The 7,270-nt window shown below is 34.1% G+C and overlaps 1 pseudogene; it reads left to right on the top strand.

Moving 5' to 3' along the window:
- Positions 1 to 4,921: 4,921 nt before the first annotated feature.
- LOC141504522 (nmrA-like family domain-containing protein 1 pseudogene) lies at positions 4,922 to 5,751 on the top strand (annotated as a pseudogene).
- Positions 5,752 to 7,270: the final 1,519 nt, after the last annotated feature.

The following is a 7,270-nucleotide window of genomic DNA, read 5'->3' as shown; positions in this document are numbered from 1 at the left end:
ATTTCAGAAAAAAAAAATTGAAGAAACCATCTATAAACTCCCTAAGAAAGTCTACAGGTCCAGATAGATTTACAAGTGAATTCTACCAAGAATTTAAGGAAAAATTAATTCCCATTCTACATAAACTATTTTAAAAACAGGAGTTCTGCCAAACTCCTTTTATGACACCAACATGGTGTTGATACTTAAACCAGGAAGAACCAAAACAAAGAAAATTATAGACTAATCTCCCTAATGAATATTGATGCAAAAATCTTAAATAAAATTTTAGCAATGAGACTATAGCAAGTTATTATTAGGATAACACACCATGACCAGGTAGGATTTATACTAGGTAGGTAGGGAGGGTTCAATATTGGGAAAACACTCAACATAATTGAACATATCAATAGCAAAACCAACAGAAGTCATATGATTATCTCAATAGATTTTGAAAAAGTCTTTAACCTCCATTCCTATTAAAAACACTAGAAAGTTTAAGAATAAATGGAATTTTCCTTAAAATAATAAATAATATCTATCTAAAGCCATCAACAAATATTATATGTGATGGGAATAAACTCAAAGTATTAGAGGTGAATTAGGGGTGAGACAAGGATGACCAATATCATCATTACTATTTAGTATAGTAAAAGAAATGCTAGTTGTAGCACTAAAAGCAGAAAAGAAATTGAAGGAATCAGAATTGGCAATGAGGGCTCAAATTTTTCACTCTTTGTAAATGATATGATGGTATACTTAGAGAACCAGGGAAAATCATCTTAAAAACTCCTTGAAACAATTTAAAAATTCAGCAAAGTATCAGGATATAAAATAAATCCACATAAATCATCAACATTTCTATATATGAACACAAAGTCCAAGAGCAAGAGATAGAAAGAGAAATTCCATTTAAAGTAATTATAGACAACATTAAATACTTGGGAATCCACCTCCCAAGACAAACCCAGAAACTGTATGAACACAATTATAAAACACTTCTCACCCAAATAAAGTCAGATCTAAATTATTGGAAAAATGTCAGTTGTTAATGGTTAGGTTGAGCTAATATAATAAAAATGATAATTCTATCCAAATTAAATGATTTATTCAGTACCATACCAAGTAAACTGCCAAATAATTCTTTTACCAAGCTAGAAAAAATAGCAACAAAATTCATCTGGAGCAACAAAAGGTCAATAATGGCAAGGGAACTCATGAAAAAAATGTAAAGGAAGGTGGCCTAGCTCTACCAGATCTAAAACTATACTATAAAGCAGCAGTCATCAAAACTACCTGGTACTGGTTAAGAAATAGAGTAATGGATCAGTAGATTAGGATAGGTTCAAAAGAAACTGCAGTAAATGACTACAGTAATCTACTATTTGACAAAACCAAAGACATCAGCTTCTGGGATAAGAACTCACTATTTGACAAAAATTGTTGGGAAAACTGGAAAATATCTGATGAACTCTTTATAAAAATTATCTCTTACATATATATCTCTTTCCCTTAATCCTAATTCCTCATATGGAAAATGACTAATATGTAAACATATTTATCCAAAATATGTGTGTACAATGCTAACCTGAATCTTTGCTGCTAAGGGGAGTGGGGTGGGAAGGGAGAGTGGAAGGAAATTTTATAACTTAAAAATATACATGTGCAAATGGATGAAAACAAACAAATAAATAAATAAATATTTTTTAAAAAAACAAATTGAGTTGAGTCAGATTTGGCCTTCACCAAAAAAAAAAAAAAAACAAAACCAACCCCTCAAAAACCCAACCTCTTTCTTGGGATAGCTATAAGAAAAATAAAAATAAAATCCTGTCTTTGTTGTATTGGTTTGATTGAATTTGATGACAATCTATATCAATGGAGTTAAAGTCATACTGAAAGGTATCCTGGAGGGCTGCATATTGACTTAGAATACTACAAATTAATATTATCTATGTCATTTTTTATTTTGATAATCATTTCTTGATTAAATTTTAATCTATTTGGTGACTGCCAAAGGAGTTTTGCAGGTTGCAAATAGCTAGGTCATGGGTTTGACATCCCTGCTTTAAATATATATATTCAAGGAAATAACTTATTTGTTTTAATGGAAAAAATCCATAAACTAGTACTAATGTGCCAATTTTAATATAGTATATTTTGGTATGAATTGATATTTGCTAATGAAATAATCTTTTGACTATAGGGTTTTCATTCCTTTTTTAAATGGTTATAATTTTTTAACATGATTTAGGAAATAAGGATTTGGAAAGATGCATTTTTGTGGTCCAAAAGATGAAACAGTTTTTCTTTTTTTGTAATCACTATTTTAGTGACTACAGTTAAAGAGATTAACTTGTTTACTTAGCTAATGGATCTAAGATTGCTTTGGGAATAGTAAAGGAAATTGTACTGTTTTGAAAAATCCAGCAATTGTAGAGTTCTCTACATAGGCACATTAGATAATTTATAAATATTTGAAATTTTTTCCACATATTGTGACACAATATGTCTTTTCTTTGAAAGACTGTATTCTCCTGATCACTTTCCAATAGAATGCTTAATTTTGCCCTTATAGGGGAGCAAGGATTAACAGATGGATGGCATGCATGTTTCATTGGTATCCAAGCAAAAATGTCTCCTAAGAATGTCACTGAGCATTTTATGTGAACCCCTTGAGAAAGATTTATGGGAAGACATGGATTAGATCATATAGAAAGAATATACATTCTGATAAGATTACAGATCCTTTAATGTATCAGACTATTAAAGAAATATAGGTACAAACTAAAACTATGATGATTAATTTTTTCTCTTCACTGCTGATTTATGCAAAAATAAAATAATCTCCAAGATTTTTTTTAATTGATGCTCATTTTGTGCATTTGGTAAACCTTAGTAGAACAAACGCACACTGGAACAAGGGTTGGCTGAATCCCGTTTTGTCAATATCTTGCTAACTAATCTTTGACAATTAACTTTACTTTTCTCATCTCCATTTCTTTATAAAATGGAGAATATAGTCATCCTATTTCTCTTTCAAGATGGGATCTAACAATATAAATAATTTTTCTTAAGGATTTTTTATAAGGGAAGATAGGAAAGAGTTTTGAAATGCATAAAACACTATAGAAATGTAAGTATCACATCACTGATAGAAAAAAGTGATTTCAATATGAGTGATTTAAGGATTCAATAGAAGGAAGAATTTTTAATTACAAGAGGTATCAAAAATGTCTGTTATAAAATACTGAGCTCCCCACAAAGGGAACAAGTATTCATTTGATGTGTTCAAGCAAAATTTATAAAAATACCTCTCAGAAGTGCCCCTTATTCATGAATGAGATCTAATTCAAAGATTTTATAATTTTATATACTCAGTTCTTCTAAGATACTGTATCAAAGTCTCTAGTATTTGTGTAGCAAGCCCTTTTGGCTCACTTTCCCAACTCCCACTCACATTGACAAATTGGATCTGCAGAGGACAGTCACCTATTTTCCCTTCAAGTATCCGAGGTCAGATAGTTTCTTGCCTCCAGGCCTAGCACTCTTATTTACTGTGCTACTTACATCAATTAGCTCATTCAAAGGGATATTTACTGAGAAAGTATAGTAAGGTTTAAAAATACAAAAACAATTCTTCAAATCAAGACAGGACTTACTATGTCCTCCAGTCTATACTTGGTCCTTAGAGTGGGCTAAATCCTAGAGAAGTTATATAAAATACCTACACTTTCTTTCCCCTTTTTTCTAGTTGAGCACACATTCTTCCTCCTGAACATAGTCCCTGTGGAGAGAGGGCTCACACTTGAAGTACAAAAGTAAGGAAACACATAGATATGGAACCCAGGGCCCAGGAGGTATCTTGAGGCTCCTGGCTGAAGGAATCCTTTTCTGTCTCCAAGGAGTCCCTACCAAGTTCACTTCAGGTTGAAACTTCCTTCCTCAGCTGCACTACATCCTTCTATGATGCCATTGTTTGCTTAATAGCTAATCCACTTCCAATATGTGCCACAGAGACTCCTCAACCAACTCAGATGCTATGATTAGAGTCTGATGGCTCTTCTGACTGTTTGAAGCTCAAGCCTAGTTAATTCCAAATGCTCAAGAGAGAAAAGAAGATTGGGGATCTTCTACCTTATAGATCATAACAAGGACTCTTCCTTATTCAAGAAGTGCTAAGGAAGAAAGCAAGAGATTGTCTGCTTTCTTTTATACTTACACTCAGTTTTAGCTAGCCTCTCCTGATTCTTTAGTGCCTTCATCTGAGTTTTTTTTTTTTTATTTCAACATCCCCCTCCCTCCAAAAGAAAGACAAAGAAAACAAGAAAAACAAAACTCATTACAATGATCATGGCAAAGTCATATTAAAAAACAAAACAAAACAAAACTTCAGTCTGCTCTCTGAGTCCATCACCTCCCTATCCAGAGGTAAAAAGAAGGTTTCATCATGATTCTTCTGAAGCTGACATTTATTTTTCAGTCTTAGTCAGCAGATATGCAAAGGCATTTTACTGAAATTTGGCTCCTATATTTTCATCTTAATCTGTTCTTAACAAACTAATAAGAAATTATAATATTTTTACATGTTTAATAATTCTTTATCAAAAGATTTTAAAACAAATTAAAAATTCTACTTCCAAGTTTTTAAAGCATTGAAGATATGAAAAATTTTACAGATTACACAAATATCATTTTTGGCAATAAACTCATATGTGGATGAACTATTTCCAAACATCCTTTTTCATCTCTACAATGCATGTATTTCTTTTAATAAAGTTACTTTCTCACCAATTGAAAAGGGGCACTTTAAGTTTGAAAGGATAGATTGTGCTTATTTTTTAAAAAAAATATCAACTAATGATTGTTAGTCTTTTCACTGGGACGCTGGAAGAAGAGGTCTTCTCATGAACTCCTGTTTGATCCTGCTCTGTGACTCTTCATGGCTGACAAGAAATTAGTAATAGTTTTTGGAACAACAAGATAGTTCAGTTGCAAAGACTCTCCTGGAAGATGTTCATGTGGTGACTTGAAATCCGCATCAGAAAGTTGCAAAACCTCTGAGAAATCAAAGCACAGAGGTGGTGCAAGGAGATCAGGATGATGAAAAGAGCCTGGATCCAGCCCTGGTAGGGGCCTATGCAAGCTCTCTTTGGGACCAACCACTGGGACAATTTCAATGCAGGATAAACTCCTGGCCTCTGCAAATGCCTGGACTTGGGTTCCATGGTCTGCAATGAATTGGAGAATGTGAGAAGCTCTCACGTGACTAGCTGATGGTCAGGCACTTTGATGGCAAAGGAGAGATTGAGGAATTCTTCTGGGCTTTGGGTGCACCAATGATCAGCATCCAGCTGCCCTGCAACTTTGAAAACCTTATCATCTACTTCCTACCCTGGAAAGTCACTGATAGAAATGGTTAATTGCTCAGTTTGCCCATGGGGGATGTCCCCATGGGTAGCATGTCAGTGGACAACCTGGGGCCCATGGTGTAGGGCTCCCTTCTCTCTAAATACACTGGTGTCATGGTGCCAAGACTTCATCAGAAGATTATTAGAGGCTTAACTTCTCTGGAGCATAGGACATGGTCAACATGTTCCATTTCTGTACTATGAATCCAGACTGAGACATGGAGCTGACTGAAACTCAACCCCCAAGACCAGAACTCCAGAACAGTGGTTAGATCAGCACAAAAAGCTTTTGTGGTTCTGTGACAACTTTCTACTGCTCCTTCATACCCATGCCACCATAATCCAGTATTTTAGTAGTTAGCTCCTGCTAGTTTGTTTTGTTTAATTGTTTGTTTTGTTAATTATTTTAAGGCCATTGCACTTCTCTGAAGTTTCTAAAATATAATCAACTGATACCAGTCACTTTAAATAAAAAAGATCAGTAAATCTGGAACATTTGTTTTCTTACAAAATAAAAAAACCCAGCTCATCTTTATGTTTGACAAGTTTTAATGTACTTTACTATGAGATACCTAGAAGACCTCCATGGGGTCCAAATGATTTTTATGGTTACTTCTCATCTAATTGTATCAACAAACTGCCATTTTGACCAAAAGTACAAGCTAAGAGTGAGTTAAGGATAATCATCTCACTAAAAGGAACATCCCTGTGTATATCAGAGAGAGAGAGAGAGAGAGAGAGAGAGAGACAGAGAGAGAGAGACAGAGAGACAGAGAGACAGAGAGAGAGAAATTCGTATTGCTTGTTAGTATTTTAGTTAATTAAAATGAACATACTAAGTCAAGCAAGTTAATTTCAGCATCCATAAATCACATTCTCTCAAAGCAAGGTGGGGCTCTAACTATCAATCTGTTACTTTTAGGGGCTGTTTTTTAGGTTTTTTTTTTTTTTTGCAAGGCAATGGGGTTATGTGGCTTGCCCAAGGTCACACAGCTAGGTAATTATTAAGTGTCTGAGGCCAGATAATGAACTCAAGTACTCCTGACTCCAGGGCTGGTGCTCTATCCACTGTGCCACCTAGATGCCCCAATCTGTTACTTTTGAGTAGATTCAGAGGTTATTTGAAGGCACCAATAATCTGGGGGATAGAATGTGCATATCCTGAGTTTGAGAATGGGGAATTTTCCCAACAATGGACTTTCATTCTTATATTTGTTCTATTCTTGGATCACCCTTTCAGAGAAACATCAGCAAATCAGAAGCGACATCTGAGAGCTAAGATAGTGAATATCTGTCCCTGGGAATAAAGGAGGGAGGTCACCTTGGGAAATGTTGGACTTTATCATAGAAGAAATCTGTCCACCTGATTTACCTAGGTACTTGTAGTGGTATAAGCCTTGAGGACAAATTTTGATATTGTTATACCCATGCCCCTGCTTATAGATTTCATTACAAAATTTCTATTATCAGTATAGAATAAATAGATGTTTGTCATTGTAACACTGAATTTATTAGCTATTAGGTTAATATGAAAGCATATAAATTACTGTAATAAACTGTAAGTGGAAAAGCTCTATTTTGATTTGAATATCTTGCCTTTCCATGACCCAAGTAAAGAGTTACTTTAGTGCTTGAACTTATCGCATGTATAAGATTCAATTCTTTTTTTAATTAAAGATTTAATTTATTTTGTTTTACAATTTTTCCCCAATCTTACTTCTCTACCCCCATCCCTACAGAAGGCAGTTTTCCAATCTTTACAATGTTTCCACGGTATACATTTTGCCAAACTGAGTGTGATGAGAGAGAAATCATATCCTTAAGGAAGAAACATAAAGTATAAGAGATAGCAAGATCAGACAATAAGATATCAGGTTTTT

This window comes from Macrotis lagotis, chromosome 1, assembly GCF_037893015.1.
Source record: "Macrotis lagotis isolate mMagLag1 chromosome 1, bilby.v1.9.chrom.fasta, whole genome shotgun sequence".
NCBI lineage: Eukaryota > Metazoa > Chordata > Mammalia > Peramelemorphia > Peramelidae > Macrotis > Macrotis lagotis.
Note: the sequence above shows the minus strand (reverse complement) of the source record. Positions and strands in the feature narration are given on the sequence as shown.